Raw genomic sequence first — 17,871 nt, 5'->3', positions numbered from 1 at the left:
CCATTTTGAATGAATGTTATCAGGCGGTCTTTTTTTTTCCTCCATTTCAGCTGTTTTAGCTTGGCTGCCAAAGCTGTTCTCACCTTAATGTCAACTTCATCTGCATTGCCAACCTGGAAATTGCAGTGCAGAGATGATTTTGCCAGGCCAACTATGCTTTTGGCAGCTTTATTTGCCAAACCTATTGGCCGTTTTGCCACTAATTCATTGCATCCAAAATCACCCAAGTCACAGATTATCCCTCCAATTTTGCTCAAACAGAATGAAAATAAAGTGCCAAATATCACTGGAACACTGTCGATTTGACTCATGTTCAAACATAGTTTACCTTGCAGTGAATCTAGAACATGCATTTTTTTTTTAAATTAATAAAATGAGAAGTTATTGCCTTCACAACATCAAAACTCATTGAGGACTATCCGTAACATGCTTGCCTCATATAGAGATAATGTTGTGACTTCTCAGTAGTTGCAGAGAGGCTGGTTCAATCCTGATCTCAGTTATTGCATGTAGGGAGTTTACATATTCTGTGAGCACATGGGTTTCCTTGAAGTGATTCAGTTTCTCCTCAGGTCCCAAAGATATGCAGGAAGGTTGACAGACTGCTGTAAATCATCCATAATATAGATGGGTTGCAGGAAAATCACTGGGGAATTGATAGGCATGTAACATCAGAATCAGTAAATCAGGGAGTGGGACTGGTGGGAGTGCTTGGAGAGTTGGTGTAAACGAAGCAGGCTGAATAGTCTCCTGAGCAGCAAGGTAAATGTAGGAGTTTTCTATCACATATCCATAGATCCAATGGTGAAGGACACCTTTCAACTCATCCTATTTCTTTAATCCAATTGCTTGTACACCCATGAACTAATAGCACCAACAGGCCTCTGGAAATCCATGACATGCCAAACTGGCAGGAGAGTGCAGACATCAGTCACTGCATTAGGTCAATACAGTACTTTAATTTCTCGTAACAAAACATCAGCAACTACTCCAAGGAGGAAAACATAACTCTAAAATCTTGGTATGAAAGTTAATATAGTCATCAAAGTGAGAGAGAGCAACTACATGGAGAGCAGAAGTCTGATGATCTGAAAGAGCTAAACCACCCTTGACCCTGGTTGGTCAACAGCCAAGGTGATGAAACTGAGATTACCAGACCAGAGATTTTCAACTGAGGTGAGAGATGGGTAATTTAGCACCTTTTGGTCTACCCCATTGCCCAACAATGTGGCCCGCATAGTACAAAACTTGCTTGCTGAAATGTGCTATGCATTGAAAGTAACAGGACTTCAGTGAATTGATATGAAAAATTAAAGACAATGATCCATGGAATTATATTTTTTAATGTTCCCCCATTGATAAAGTAGTTGATAACATTTTGTTATCCCAATGTTTAAATTACAATGCAAGTTAAAACATTAGCAAAAAATTGGAGTACAAACTGATATTTTCAAAAATGAATCAATTAAATGCAGGTATAGCTCTCCAAAGATTATATTGCATGAAATTCTGCCCACATGTCAACCATCTAATTTTGAGGCAATTTTTTTTCAAGATTATAAAAGCTGGATTATCATCCAAATAGTGGGGGTGGGGAAGGAATGGTTACTGATAATATTACTGCCAGCAAATAAATGGCTTTGAGGAATTATCCATCCTAACCATATGAGGGAGCCAAATTAACAAACCAGAAACAGATGTTGACCCAGACTGGTTTGATGATCTTGTCATTTCAACCACATGACAATTCAGTTCTATATACTTAGGTTCAGTAATTTCTCCCAGATAGTTTCAGCTGTAACACTGGTACACAATATTTCAATAATTTCAGGGAAAAAAAATTGAAATAATAAGGTACAGATTACTACACATTCTCTGGTTCTACTTTTACAAAAAGGAGTTTGAATTATGAAATTTATCCTTGCTGAATGCAGATGCAAAACCAATTATGTTATTGGTTATGGTAACTGAGCTAATTTATCCTTGTGGGTGCCTCATTTTGTGCAACATTGGATAACAACTGGAACCCAGTGCACAAAGAATAATCATAAACGATCAGAGCTCATGAGGGAAGTTTATAATTAAGCAAAAGACATTTCTGAAAGAGTAAATGGAATGGCCTTCATTAATAGGTAACATTTATATTTAATTCAAAATTTATTTCAACCTATTTAAAATTATTTACAAATGTTTAAATTAAAAATCTATTCAAAATAAATGACATAAACCTAATGCTTGTTTAGTGGCCATGTAAAGCTTCATTTCCTCATCAGAAAACATGTGCCTCAGGAAAAAAACTGCAGTCACGAGATTAAATTGTTTTTTTACAAGTTTTGTACAAGATAGAAGTGAGCACACTCACTGAGTCATGGTTTTGTTGTTTGTGTAGGTTTAAAATGCTCTTCACTGAGTTAACCTCCAAGTTCAATACCATGCCATTGCTAGAAAAAAGGTTAACACCATAATCTTTTGATGATTTTTTTTCAAATAATTTGAACAGTTTTCTCTATCTTTACAAAAATCAACATTACACACAAGTCAAAATTACTTGATGCTATGTTGAGAAATATAAAACTAAAGTTTGCATTACAGTTTCCGTGTATCTGAATCTGGGATTGACCACTTTCTTTTCCTGCCCTCATCAATCAGGCTCTGATTGTTTCTGGTTATTAATCTATAACCTAGAGAAGCCAATGAGTGGGATTTAGAATTCTTGAGGTGCTGCAACAGCAGGTGGCACTGTCCACATAGCAAACTGAGAACAATAGGGCTCTATCTAATTTAGTATTAGTAACTCAGTGTCCCAAATCAATGCCATGCACTTGTTCTCTAGAACTTGCAGCAATTGTTACATTGCAAAAAAAAATACTGAGTTAGTTCATTCCTCCCCTGGAACGAAGAAACACATTTTTAATGTCTCCTCCATCCCAGAAGAAGTAGGATCAGGAAGAGGTCATCAGGCCTGTTAAGCCTGCTCTGTTCACAATATGGCTGAATTGGCCATGGAGTCAACTCCACTTACCTATCTTTTTCTTAATTTCCCAGGATGAAAAAATTTATCTGTCTTTTTTTTTTGAAACTTTATTTAAAGATTTTATTACATGAATAAAACAAAGAAATTACATTTAAATAAAAAATAAAAATAAAGTAATTATTACAACACATTAATAACCTAACTTAAGTCAATCTAACCCCCCCCATATATACGACCACTAAAAAAAACTATATATATTAAAAAAAACCACCTTTCCCCCAAAATAAAGAGTGAAGAATTAATAAAGTTAGTAATATTATATATAAAAAAAACACTCACAAACAAAAGAAAATAACAAGTAAAAATATTAATTAAAAAAGTTATCAAATCTAAAATATCACACATAAAACATATTTAAATCAAACTTAATTGCAAGTACTTAGCAAATAATTTTATACATCAATTATATTTAACACCAGAGAAATTAAAAAAGTTTGGTCTTAGTAAGGTAGATTGTTGTTTTCGTTGTGATCAGACGGCTAATACATTTTTACATACAGTTTGGTTTTGTGATCGATTGCAACAGTTTTGGAAAGGTATTCAATCTATATTTAATAGTTTATATAATATCTATGTTGTATTAGATCCTGATATATTTTTATTAGGGGAATATGCAATCATTAATCGATTTAGGCTTAAATGATTATCAGATTTCTTTTATCTATTTAGCAGCAGTGGCTAAGAAATGTATAGCGCTTACTTGGAAAGATAGAAATATACTAACCTTAGATAGGTGGTATTTAGAGATGAAGTCTTGTTTAATTATGGAAAATATATCTTTTTCAATTCAAGATAAGATGTCTTTTTATAATCTGTCTTTAATATATTTAATGAGAATGCCTCTACTGCTCCCTTGAGCAAAGAATTCCATAGATTCACTACTCTCTAGGAGCAGTTCCACTTCATTTGTCTTAAATTTACTTCCCCAAGTCATGAACCTATGCCCCCTAGTTCTGGGCTCACTTGCCAGTTTAAAAAAATTTCTTGCTTCTTTCCTTCTATACCTTTCATAATCTTCTATTTTTATACGATTCCCTATCATTCCTCAAAATTCAAGAGAGTATAGTTACAAGCGACTCAATCTTTCCTCAAAGGCTAACATCCTTATTTCTGGAATCAATTTGATGAACCTTTCTGCATTGCCTCTAAGGCCAGTATATCTTTTCTCGAACTGTACGCAGTGCTCTATGTGCAGCCTCACTACTACCCTGCTCTTAAATTCAATTCCTTTAGCAATAAAGGTCAACATTTCATTTTTCCTCGACTATCTGTTGCACCTGCAAGCCAATCTTTTGAGATTCATGCACAAGCACTCCCAAGTCTCTCTGTTTTCACCATTTAAATAATAACCCAAACTACTAATTTTTTCTTCCAAAGTGGATAAATTTGCATTGTATTCCATCTGTCAGACCCTTGCCCAATCAATTACCCCAACTAGAGGATATGCAGACACTCCGTGTGCTCTTAGGGGTGTGCAATTTAATTTTTCACTCAATTTAGCAAACAGATATACTATACTTGGACCCCCTCCTCCAAATCAATTGTGTATATCAATAACAGTTGTGGGCCCAGTACCGACCCCTGCAACACTCTGCTCACCACTGATTGCCTACCAGAGAAATATCCATTAATCCCAATTTTATTATTTTAGACATACAGCATGGTAACAGGCCATTTCGGCCCACGAGTCCGTGCCACCAAATCTTACCCCCAATTAACCTACACCCCCGGTATGTTTTTGAAGAGTGGGAGCAAACCAGAGCCCCCAGAGAAAACCCATACAGACACAGGAAGGACATAGAAACTCCTTACAGGCTGCATGGCATTTGAAACCTGGTCCAGTCCCGATCGCTGGTGCTGTAAAGGTGTTCTGCTAACCACTACGCTAACCGTTCAGAATTCTCTTCGTGCTATTGGTTAACCAATCCCCTATCCATGATGTTAAACAGGGAAGTCTGCAAAGACTGTGACTGTAGTGCAATATACAAAAGTGCTAGAGAAACTTAGCAGGTTATGCAGTGTATACGAGTGAGGCAGGCGGAGGCCCCGGTCCGGGCGGAAAGTTGGGGGCGGCGGCCCCGGTCCGGGCACAGGGAGAGCAGCGGCAGCCCCGGTCTGGGCAGAGGGTAGGCGGCGGCGGCCCCGATCCGGGCAGGAGCAAGAGGGAGGCGGCGGCCCCGGCCTCGGTCGAGTGAGGCAGGCGGAGGCCCCGGTCCGGGCAGAGAGTTGGAGGCGGCGGCCCCAGTCCGGGCACAGGGAGAGCAGTGGCGGCCTCGGCCCCGGTCCGGGCAGTATGGACCGACCTAAGAGGGGAGGCAGACACCTCCAGCCCGGGTAAGAAACCTGCATAGGAGAAGGCCACTCCGATATAAAACCTACGACCCAAGGACCTCGCTGCCACGTCCCAGCTTGCTTGGCCACGGCACACGAACCATGGGTATAAAGGGTGGGGCCAGTACTGCGCACACTGCACTCCACCTAAAAGCTCCTTTGCGCAGGGCCGAAGACATGTCCACGTCCTCCCCCTCCACGTCCTCCCCCTCCACGTCCTCCCCCTCCACGTCCTCCCCCTCCACGTCCTCCCCCTCCACGTCCTCCCCCTCCACGTCCTCCCCCTCCACGTCCTCCCCCTCCACGTCCTCCCCCTCAAAAGATGCTCACAAACTCAAGCTAGCATGCTGGAACATCAGAACCATGCTAGACAAGGCTGACAGCCACCGACCTGAACGTCGGTCTGCCCTCATTGCACATGAACTCCTCAGACTTGACATCGACATAGCCGCTCTCAGTGAAGTCCGCATGGCAGATGTAGGCAGCGTGCAAGAACGTGGCGCGGGCTACACACTCTACTGGTCTGGCATGCCTTTGGATGAACGACGCCTATCTGGTGTAGGCTTCATGGTCAAGAACTCCATTGCCTCCAAACTCGAAAACTTCCCGACAGGCCACTCGGACCGGATCATGTCCATGCGACTCCCCCTTTAAAACAAGCGTCGCATCACCCTCATCAGTGTCTATGCACCAACCCTCCAGGCGGAACCAGCAGAAAAGGACAAGTTCTAAACTGACCTGTGCAACCTCATTCAACGCACCCCTACAGCCGACAAGGTTGTCATCCTTGGCGACTTCAACGCTCGCGTCAGCAAAGACTCAGAAACCTGGCCAGAAATCCTGGGCAAGTATGATGTCGGCAAGTGCAACGACAATGGGCGCCTCCTGTTGGAGCTCTGAGCAGAACAGCGGCTTGTCATTACAAGCACCCTTTTTTCAGCAGAGGGACAGCCTGAAGACTACCTGGATGCATCCCCGATCCAAACACTGGCACCTCCTGGACTACGTCCTGGTGCGAGAAAGAGACAAACGAGATGTGCTCCACACCAGGGTCATGCCCAGCGTGGAATGCCACACTGACCACTGGCTGGTTCGCTGCAAGCTCAACCTTCACTTCAAGCCAAAGCTCAGGAACAGTAAAGCCCCCAGAAAGAGGTTCAATGTTGGAAACCTGCAGTCAGACGAAGTGAGAGGTAACTTCCAGGCAAACCTCAAAGCAAAGCTCGACGATGCAATCCGCCTCACGGACTCGTCCCCTGAAACCCTCTGGGATCAGCTGAAGACTACCATACTGCAATCCACTGAAGAGGTACTGGGCTTCTCCTCCAGGAAAAACAAGGACTGGTTCGACGATAACAGTCAGGAAATCCAGGAGCTGCTGGCAAAGAAGCGAGCTGCCCACCAGGCTCACCTTACAAAGCCATCCTGTCCAGAGAAGAAACAAGCCTTCCGTCGCGCATGCAGCCATCTTCAGCGCAAACTCCGGGAGATCCAAAATGAGTGGTGGACTAGCCTCGCCAAGCGAACCCAGCTCAGCGCAGACATTGGCGACTTCAGGGGTTTCTAAGAGGCTCTAAAGGCTGTGTACGGCCCCTCACCCCAAGTCCAAAGCCCGCTGCGCAGCTCAGACGGCAAAGTCCTCCTCAGCGATAAGATCTCCATCCTCAACCGATGGTCAGAACACTTCCAATCTCTTTTCAGTGCCAACCGCTCAGTCCAAGATTCCGCCCTGCTCCAGCTCCCTCAACAGCCCCTAAGGCTAGAGCTGGATGAGGTCCTCACCCAGGATGAGACAATTGAACAACTGAAAAGTGGCAAAGCAGTAGGTATGGATGGAATCCCCCCAGAGGTCTGGAAGGCTGGCGGCAAAACTCTGCATGTCAAACTGCGTGAGTTTTTCAAACTTTTTTAGGACCAAGGAAAACTGCCTCAGGACCTTCGTGATACCATCATCATCACCCTGTACAAAAACAAAGGCGAGAAATCAGACTGCTCAAACTACAGGGGAATCACGCTGCTCTCCATTGCAGGCAAAATCTTCGCTAGGATTCTCCTAAATAGAATACTACCTAGTGTCGCCGAGAATATTCTCCCAGAATCACAGTGCGGCTTTCGCGCAAACAGAGCAACTACTGACATGGTCTTTGCCCTCAGACAGCTCCAAGAAAAGTGCAGAGAACAAAACAAAGGACTCTACATTACCTTTGTTGACCTCACCAAAGCCTTCGACATCATGAGCAGGAAAGGGCTTTGGCAAATACTAGAGCGCATCGGATGCCCCCCAAAGTTCCTCAACATGGTTATCCAACTGCACGAAAACCAACAAGGTCGGGTCAGATACAGCAATGAGCTCTCTGAACCCTTCTCCATTAACAATGGCGTGAAGCAAGGCTGTGTTCTCGCACCAACCCTCTTTTCAATCTTCTTCAGCATGATGCTGAACCAAGCCATGAAAGACCTCAACAATGAAGACGCTGTTTACATCCGGTACCGCACGAATGGCAGTCTCTTCAATCTGAGGCGCCTGCAAGCTCACACCAAGACACAAGAGAAACTTGTCCATGAACTACTCTTTGCAGACGATGCCACTTTAGTTGCCCATTCAGAGCCAGCTCTTCAGCGCTTGACGTGCTGTTTTGCGGAAACTGCCAAAATGTTTGGCCTGGAAGTCAGCCTGAAGAAAACGGAGGTCCTCCATCAGCCAGCTCCCCACCATGACTACCAGCCCCCCCACATCTCCATCAGGCACACAAAACTCAAAATGGTCAACCAGTTTACCTATCTCGGCTGCACCATTTCATCAGATGCAAGGATCGACAACGAGATAGACAACAGACTCGCCAAGGCAAAGAGCGCCTTTGGAAGACTACACAAAAGAGTCTGGAAAAACAACCAACTTAAAAACCTCACAAAGATAAGCGTATACAGAGCCGTTGTCATACCCACACTCCTGTTCGGCTCCGAATCATGGGTCCTCTACCGGCATCACCTACGGCTCCTAGAATGCTTCCACCAGCGTTGTCTTCGCTCCATCCTCAACATTCATTGGAGCGCCTTCATCCCTAACATCGAAGTACTCGAGATGGCAGAGGCCGACAGCATCGAGTCCACGCTGCTGAAGATCCAGCTGCGCTGGGTGGGTCACGTCTCCAGAATGGTGGACCATCGCCTTCCCAAGATCGTGTTATATGGCGAGCGCTCCACTGGCCACCGTGACAGAGGTGCACCAAAGAAGAGGTACAAGGATTGCCTAAAGAAATCTCTTCGTGCCTGCCACATTGACCACCACCAGTGGGCTGATATCACCTCAAACCGTGCATCTTGGCGCCTCAGTTCAGCGGGCAGCAACCTCCTTTGAAGAAGACCGCAGAGCCCACCTCACTGACAAAAGACAAAGGAGGAAAAACCCAACACCCAACCCCAACCAACCAATTTTCCCCTGCAACCGCTGCAACCGTGTCTGCCTGTCCAGCATCGGACTTGTCAGCCACAAACGAGCCTGCAGCTTACGTGGACATTTACCCCCTCCATAAATCTTCATCCGCGATGCCAAGCCAAAGAAGAAGAACATGAAGCAAAGGGATATTACTTTTGTGTATTCTTCTATCCACATTAATGCTTTAGCCCCCAACTCCATTCATACTTTTCTTAGGCAGTTTTTTAGGCTACACTCTATCAGATGGCTTCTGGAAATCCAAGAAGACTACATCCATCTGTTCCCCTCTAAACAATGCACTTGTTATAAATTTAATCAAACCTGATCTGCCCCCTTCTCCCTGATGGAGCAATTTTTATCCTGGTGTCTTGCTATTTCTTCCTTAATAATTACTTCAAGCATTTTCTTGACTGCAGAACTAGCCTGCCTATTGTCAACATTCTTTTTTAAATACTCGTGTAATATTTGCTGTCTTTTAATATTCTGGAAGTGGCCAGAATTCAAATAATTTTGGTAAGTTACCACAAAAAGATCTACTATAATTCCATCATCTCTCCAGTGCCCTGGGATGCATGCCACAAGGAACAGGGAGCTTATTGACCTTTCAATCCACTAGTTTGCTCATCACTACTTCTGTAGTGCTAACAGTTGTATTCATGTCATCACCTCGTATGCCACCCCTAACATCACTCTTTGGTATGTTGACTGTGTCAACTACTGTGAAGACTGACACAAAATACATGTTCACGACCTCAGCCATTTCCGTATTACCATTAATTTTCCCTTCTCACCTTCCAGCGGACACGTTCACATTAGGCCACACCTTTTTGCTTTAACTTATTTATAAAAACTTTCACTGTTTTTGAAATTGCTCTGATTTATTTTCATAATTTATATTTCCTTCCTTTATTGGTTGCTTCAAGGTTCTTTGTTCCTTTTTATGGGATTCCCAATTTTCTAGTTCACTGCTCTTGGTGACTTAGTCTGCTTTACTTCTTTAGTTTGCCAAGACTACCTCTTGCTACTCTTACTGACATTGTTTGTAACTGGGACATACTTCTGTTGAAATATTTTTCAGCGTTGAAAGTCCTTAACTGTCCACCATATGTCCTGCGTTCCCAGTCTACGATTGCCAACTCCTCCGATCTGCTATAACTTTTCCACCAACTTTACACACAGAAAAAAAAAATAGAAAAAACAATGTAAGAATTCAGAGCAAATTAAAACGAGGAGTTAATCTAAAATGTGCTCCCTTGGCAGAAAAAAATCCAAAAATCTCCTTCATATTTGGAATATCCAACTATACAAAAATCAAGGGCAAATGTTCTCTCCATTGTACTTGTGAATATTTCCAGTATACTGTCAGAATAGTTTATCAAGATGAATTTAAGATAAAAATTGAGATGATGAAAATCTGAGTGTTGTTCAACTTGAAAGAATTTGCTACCCTTCCACCAAAATCAGACCTGACAAATTTATCAATTTATTTGTTGTGTGGAATTTTAGTGGATAGTGCAAGTCAAGATACCATTATATACAAGCAATTCAAGGGAAAATATTTCAAGGAAAATTTTATTATTAAAAGAATCTGAATGGATGAACTATAGTTTGGTTAGAAATCAATTTAATTCTTCCAGGTTATTTCATATAAATTTAAGAATGAATCCAACTTACATTGAATGCAGCATATCAAGAGAATACAAAAATTCTTAAGATGCAAATGTCATATAATAGTTAAGGCAAAAGCTTCATGGGGTTCAAAGATTGCTAACATTTTAACTGGTTTCCTTTCCCCAAGTGTTGTCCTCCCTCAGCTCTTCTTCTGCCATACCTCCAATGCCTCTCTTAGAACAGATTCTTTGCCTGAAGATAAAGTCATGGAAGTCTTCATTATAGTAGAGGATGCCCAAAGTTAAACAGTGGGAAAGATTCAAGCCTTCATCGCCGCCCATGATGGATAACACATCCAAAAAGAAAATTCTTTATGCAACTCAAATGGACTTGAGCAGTGAAAAGCAAGACTGCCCCTTTTCTTGATTTATCAGCACTCATAAGGAAATTGAATCTTTGATTATTCACCGAGATTTTCATTTTCCCAAATGATTTGAATCTGGTATAAAACTTATCCCGTGACAACAGTAAAGAGTTTGTTCCCAGTGAGATTTTCAATAGTACTGGTATGAAACCTGATAGTTCTTTCTTGTTAACAAAACAAACAGGCTTTATTAGAAAGGACCCGAGGGGCAATGTTTTCAGACTGAGGATGGAATGAGCAGGTAGAGAAAATGGTAGAGAGGCAGGTAGAGTTACAATGTTCAAAGTACATTGAGAAAGGTACGTGATCAGAAATATTGAGAGGCATATGGACCAAATGCTGGCAAATGGACTTTCTCAGGGATGAGTTGGGCCAAAGAACTTACTTTCAATGATCTCCTTGAATTCTATTCCATTTCTTCTGAAAATGTGGTAGTTAAATAATCAAGAAACAATCGTTTTTTGTGTCTTGATTGTGAAATGATTTCCTGAAACCTCAATCACAAGCCCACAATGCTACTTGTCTGGCTTGTCCACTTTAAAATTCTAAGCCTCAAGATCATTTCAGGTTGAACTTTGCCACACCTGAAAATTTGTTGCTTCATTTGTTGCACTCTAAACTCCATTCTTAAAAAAAAATCTCTCCATCTACTTTCCCGAAGCCCTCGAGGACAGAGAAGGAACTGACAATTAACTGCACTGTAGAATTAGCCAAAATGTATGCATTTATAGACTCAAGTTGTATCATTCCTTATAGATATGTCACCGACAACTTCCTGCTAGGATCACTCTTCAGTTCAAGAAGGCACAATTAATTTCCTCGCACAAAGAATGTGCCTCCTCGAGGCAGTATTCTTCAACCACCAGTTCACGTGTTTCTAACTCACTGGGAGAACTACCCCCAACCTTCCTCCCATCCCCACACAAGTTACAGAAGAACTTTGCATTGTGATATGTCCTTTGAAGAGCTTTGGGCCAATATGAAAAGATCAGCAGCTGCCAGATTTTGCAATAAATCAATGAAGAATGTCACGCTGAAAATGACGCACTGCAGTTACAAGAGAAGCCCAAAAAAAAATCAAAAATCAATTTCAAGGGTTACATTGCCAGGTGCCAGACCCTGCAGTTTCAATTTTGGATAACAAATGTTTTATATAACTCCTTTGAGCACCCAACCCTCTTCTTTCCACTATAAAATTGTCCATCCTCAACACTACCACTAAAACTGATTCCATTTTCTATCCAGTGCACAATGCAGTTTGTGCATACATTTGCTACAGATATCCAAATGACCTTTGCTTCACCTTGCTCCAGCAGCCATGTTGCTCACTGCACTGGCCCATGAATACTCTATTCCACGATGACTTATTGTTCAATCGCAGTGAGCTGGTTTTGGAGCTTTCTGCATGTATTACAGTACCACTAAGAATGTGGGCTGTTTCTTGGCTTCATGGATTCAGGTATGTCTTATTAAATGTTTGCTTTAATATTTTTACTTTTTCACTCCATGTACAAGTACATGGTCTTCAAAAGTCTACAGCTTATCAACATTTCCACTTCTTACCCCATTTGGCCTACCAATGTGGTTGACTCTAAAATAACCTGGCAAGCCATAGATCAAGGGGAATTGAGGCTGAGCAATAAACATAGAGATTTGCTGTGATAATGATTCATTTTGCACAGCTGCCTCTGAAGTGCAATCCTGCTTCCTTGAACCAAGGCTGTTTTTCTTTTTCTCTATTTGAATAGACTAATCTGCCAGGCACAGCCCAGACCTACCATTAACAACATTATACAGACCTCATTACCACATTGTTATTTAGTTTCACCCTACAACAGGCATCAACTTTTCCTTCCATTAAAAACTTCTGGGAAATGTTTTTTTTTCCTTAGTTTGTGTGAAGGCTCTTGCATCTGCTTCCCTCCACCATTACTACAGGTCATGTTGAGTGTTTCCAGTATTTCCTATTTTTATTTAAGAATTATCTAAATGCTTTGGGACATGCACTGTAACCATAAAGAGATATTTCATCAAGATACTTTTGAAATTATTTTTGGGGAGTCAGATAACTTTGGATGCTGAAACTTATTTTTAATTCTTCATAATAACAGAAACAATACTGTTATTCAAATTTTATTCCTGACAATTCCCCAAAGTTCATTTTTTTCAGGAATATTGTGCTTGTATAAATATTTTGGATAATGTGGTAATTATATCTTACAAACAATGATTGATTATGATCTCTTTTTGTAATTGTGCAGAAAACAGTGTATTCAATTAATTTAATGATCACAGATTGGAAGGCAGATCTTGTTAATAAAAGACCAGCACAAAATGGCAAACACATCTTGCAAGCAATATTAATGATAATTTTGACATCAAAGCAAAAATATGAACACCATGACATAATTTGATTTTCTAAATTATCATTGTAATTTTTTCAATCATCAAAAGAACATGCTAGTTTATTTATCTGTATCTTCTTCAAAAATTCAAACAATAATCATGATAAATGGATAGTAACAGCCCTGAACTACTGGAACAAGGAACATAAACACCACTATTGGTTATGTCATAGTCATCCCTGTTTCTTGCAATAATGCCCCTTTCACTATCCTCATTGCTAAAATATTTTGACATCTTCTCATATCTACAGAGCCATCTCTTAACTTTATAAATACACTTTTAACTCCAGCATGGCCAGATCAAAAACCCTAACTTGCTCTACACTTTCCCCTTTCAGCTGCAAGAACACCTACCCCTCTCCATTTACAGATCTGCTGAATTCCTTCGTGTTCCTTTTCCATTTACCCTCATTGCCATCCTCCATCCCTTCTCCCCAACCTTCTCCTCGCTCCCTTTTCCCTTTCTTCGCTACCTCCTCCATTACCTACCTGAACTTGCCAATACTCACTTTCCTCCATCCTTAACTCTCCCACCTTCCCTCTCTCTCCCCCACCTTCCCTCTCTCTCCCCCACCTTCCCTCTCTCTCCCCCACCTTCCCTCTCTCTCCCCCACCTTCCCTCTCTCTCCCCCCACCTTCCCTCTCTCTCCCCCACCTTCCCTCTCTCTCCCCCACCTTCCCTCTCTCTCCCCCACCTTCCCTCTCTCTCCCCCACCTTCCCTCTCTCTCCCCCACCTTCCCTCTCTCTCCCCCACCTTCCCTCTCTCTCCCCCACCTTCCCTCTCTCTCCCCCACCTTCCCTCTCTCTCCCCCACCTTCCCTCTCTCTCCCCCACCTTCCCTCTCTCTCCCCCACCTTCCCTCTCTCTCCCCCACCTTCCCTCTCTCTCCCCACCTTCCCTCTCTCTCCCACCTTCCCTCTCTCTCCCACCTTCCCTCTCTCTCCCCCACCTTCCCTCTCTCTCCCCCCACCTTCCCTCTCTCTCCCCCACCTTCCCTCTCTCTCCCCCACCTTCCCTCTCTCTCCCCCCACCTTCCCTCTCTCTCCCCCCACCTTCCCTCTCTCTCCCCCACCTTCCCTCTCTCTCCCCCCCACCTTCCCTCTCTCTCCCCCCCACCTTCCCTCTCTCTCCCCTACCTTCCCTCTCTCTCCCCCCACCTTCCCTCTCTCTCCCCTACCTTCCCTCTCTCTCCCCCCACCTTCCCTCTCTCTCCCCCACCTTCCCTCTCTCTCCCCCACCTTCCCTCTCTCTCCCCCACCTTCCCTCTCTCCCCCACCTTCCCTCTCTCTCCCCCACCTTCCCTCTCTCTCCCCCACCTTCCCTCTCTCTCCCCCACCTTCCCTCTCTCTCCCCCACCTTCCCTCTCTCTCCCACCTTCCCTCTCTCTCCCACCTTCCCTCTCTCTCCCCCACCTTCCCTCTCTCTCCCCCACCTTCCCTCTCTCTCCCCCACCTTCCCTCTCTCTCCCCCACCTTCCCTCTCTCTCCCCCACCTTCCCTCTCTCTCCCCCACCTTCCCTCTCTCTCCCCCACCTTCCCTCTCTCTCCCCCACCTTCCCTCTCTCTCCCCCACCTTCCCTCTCTCTCCCCCACCTTCCCTCTCTCTCCCCCACCTTCCCTCTCTCTCCCCCACCTTCCCTCTCTCTCCCCCACCTTCCCTCTCTCTCCCCCACCTTCCCTCTCTCTCCCCACCTTCCATCGCGACCCTCTGCTCTCCCTGCTTTACCTCTTCCCGTGTCCGACCACTCGGTTCCGCCGTCGATCTCCCTCCCCCGTCCTCCTGGCCCGGTCCTAAAGTTCCCCCTGCGCTGTTCCGCCCGCAGCCCTTTTCCTCCGAGCGAAACGCTAGACTTTGGTCAGGATCCAAACTATCATTTGTTTCCAGGAGCAAATCCTGCTGAACCTCCTGGCTCCTGTGGTGCTCGCTTCTCTGGATTGGAAGCCACACGCATAAGTGATCTTTTATTAAATCAGATCGATCCCTCGTCAAGTCAGAAAGCCAGCAAAGCACTGGGTGGCCCGGGCTCAAACAAATCATCTGTTTGAGGTGAACACGGCACTGAGATGAGCGGGCGGGGACCAGCATGGTCCTGAGGCCAGGAGGCTGAGCCAAGGTGACCCAGGAAACAGGTCAGTCACACTGTTCTTGTTCCAGAAACGTGGCCTCTCACAGAAAGTCCAGATAAGAAGATGGGTTCTCATCAACTCTGGGTGCGTAGGGTCCTAAAACTTTCCATGCTCCCCCACGTCCCTGCAAAGCTTGAGGTGCAGATCGGTCCCCATTTGAAATAAGTTCTGGTTGCAGAAATGTGCTTGTCACCAAAGCCGCGTGAGCAACGAGCAGTGTCAGCAGTGAGGGCACATTATTTTGCACAGCTGGGCAAAGAGACTTTGACTGCCGACTCATCAAACAGCATCGGTTGAGAAATGAGATTAATTAAAACTTTTTTTCTTGTGTGCAAGCAAGAAATGTTTCAGATTGAAATTTTGAAAGTCACACTAAAGTTAAAAAAAAAGTTTTAATTTGATGATACCAGTTTAAGAGAGTTCCATTCCATGCTATGCTTTTAGTGTTAATCAGAAGCCATGGGCTGAATCTCTCCTTTTGGGCACTCTGGGTCAAACTTTTCAGCCACAGAGCTGTGAATTTCTGGACTAATAATTCTCTGGGTGACAAACAGCACCTGCAATTAAATTGGTATGTAGTTAATAGAAGTATACCTCATGAAATTAAACATTGTCTTAGTCAACAGTGCTTTGGAAATAGAGAATGAAATGCATTTAACTGGCAGAAAGCATCAATGACATAAGTTCTGCACTCCAGAGACCAAACCTCTCCAGCTAACGTTTGGAAGGATTGAATGCCAATTGCATTGCTGCATAGTCATACTCTAAAATGGAATTACAGCAAGAGTGGGCAGTGAAGGGATCCTATCTGAAATGCACATGCCGCGCACAATGTAACTTGTGAAAGCAAGATTTTGTAATTTGGTTGGTCTGGTTTCAAGGGCCACAAAAATCAATGATTTCAATTTTATGATTCCGGTAAAAGGAAATAACTACAAATCCCATTTTCTACACCCAGCACCAGCAAATAGATTTATTGTCAGAGTACATACATGACCAAATTTTCCTTTCCTGAAGTCAACAAGCAGCTCCTTGGTTTTGAGTGTGAGGTTGTTGTTGGTGCACCATTCGGCCAAGTTTTCAATCTCCCTCCTGCATGCTGACTCATTGCCTCTTTTTATCTTCTTTGGCTTGGCTTCGCGGACGAAGATTTATGGAGGGGTAAATGTCCACGTCAGCTGCAGGCTCGTTTGTGGCTGACAAGTCTGATGCGGGACAGGCAGACACGGTTGCAGCGGTTGCAGGGGAAAATTGGTGGGTTGGGGTTGGGTGTTGGGTTTTTCCTCCTTTGTCTTTTGTCAGTGAGGTAATGGTATCGTCAGCAAATTTGTGGATAGTGTTATTGTTGTACTGAGCCACACAGTCGTAGGTGTAAAGTGAGTAGTAGGTGTAAAGTGAGTAGTAGGTGTAAAGTGAGTAGAGCAGGGAGCTAAGAATGCAGCCCTGTGGTGCTCTGGTACTGATGGATAGTGGAGGAAATACTCTTACCAATCCTCAGCAGACTTCCAGCTCTCTGGAGACTAAACCCTCCTGTGACTGTGCTGTCGGTTATTGTTGGAGCCATCGTCATGATGGAGTATATCCTGCAGGAATAGCTCTAAAGCAGAGGAGACAACCTGTGGAATAGTGACCGCAGCAGCGAACCAGTGAGGGGGTTCTGTGGATGAAAGATGCACGTATCCAGCAGGCTGCTGATGACGACTCAAAGCGAGGAACCCAAGGAGGCTGTGGGCTGCGAGAGAATGCTGTTGAGGGGACTTGTGCCTGGCTTCAGACTGCTGGAGACTGGCTCAAAACTAATTGAAGGGGCATCAGGTATTGGAACTGGGATGTGATGGGGTGCTGAAGGTGCTGAAAGGATCCTGATCGTGTGGGAGGTTCAGATTTGGAGCTCAGGTTTAGACTGGACTCTCTGTAGATGAATCTATGGACACTCGGTAACTGGGGGGGAATTCTCCTTTGTTTCTCTTTTCTCTAACTGTAGGAGGCATTTCAGGCAATTTCTGCTGATGGCAAATCTGTCTGCCTTGCAGCAGGCAAAAGCAATTTCGTGTAATATGACACTGTTTTGTTACATGACAATAAATTGAATCTTGATTATGGTCTGTAGGGTGAGGAAATTCAAGGATTCAGTTACACAGTGGGGTGTTGAGTCCTAGGACTACAGCATTAATTTAAAATTTACACAGTCCTCTCTGCAAGCAAGGGGAAATAGATGCATGTGTTTGGTATGTGTGTCTGTAATAGTTATCATTGTCTGTGTAATCAGTGAAAGGGAGCAACAAAGTCCATGCATGAATGGTAGTGGTGTTAGTACTGGTAGATAGGATCCATCACTGCCTTTGCTGACCTTGACCATGTTAATGAGGACATTACATTCCTGACAGCATTTGGACCTGGCCCTCAGGGCAGCGCTCCGATTCCTCTGACTTTTTCTTCATCTTGGGCTGGTGGTGGGATGTACATCCTGGCACTCCCAATTTACAGGGCCTTTTACCCAAGA

General features: G+C 43.8%; 1 protein-coding gene across 19 annotated transcripts in view; it reads right to left on the bottom strand.

Annotated features, from left to right (window-relative positions):
* The window catches only part of ldah (lipid droplet associated hydrolase), a 281,972-nt gene extending 266,490 nt beyond the window's left edge, over positions 1-15,482 (bottom strand). For 4 of the 19 annotated variants that reach the window (XM_069886433.1, XM_069886426.1, XM_069886430.1 and 1 more), the window contains exons 1-2: positions 14,968-15,478; positions 9,859-9,968 (exon numbers count right to left, since the gene is read on the bottom strand). The gene's annotated coding sequence lies outside the window, so the exon portion shown is untranslated. Of the gene's footprint in view, positions 1-2,362; positions 2,442-9,858; positions 9,969-14,933 lie in introns of all 19 variants that reach the window. The other 15 variants (XM_069886436.1, XM_069886432.1, XM_069886425.1 and 12 more) reach the window with 10 other exon arrangements.
* Positions 15,483-17,871: the final 2,389 nt, after the last annotated feature.

Source organism: Narcine bancroftii, chromosome 6 (genome assembly GCF_036971445.1).
Source record: "Narcine bancroftii isolate sNarBan1 chromosome 6, sNarBan1.hap1, whole genome shotgun sequence".
Taxonomy (NCBI): Eukaryota; Metazoa; Chordata; class Chondrichthyes; order Torpediniformes; family Narcinidae; genus Narcine; species Narcine bancroftii.
Note: the sequence above shows the minus strand (reverse complement) of the source record. Positions and strands in the feature narration are given on the sequence as shown.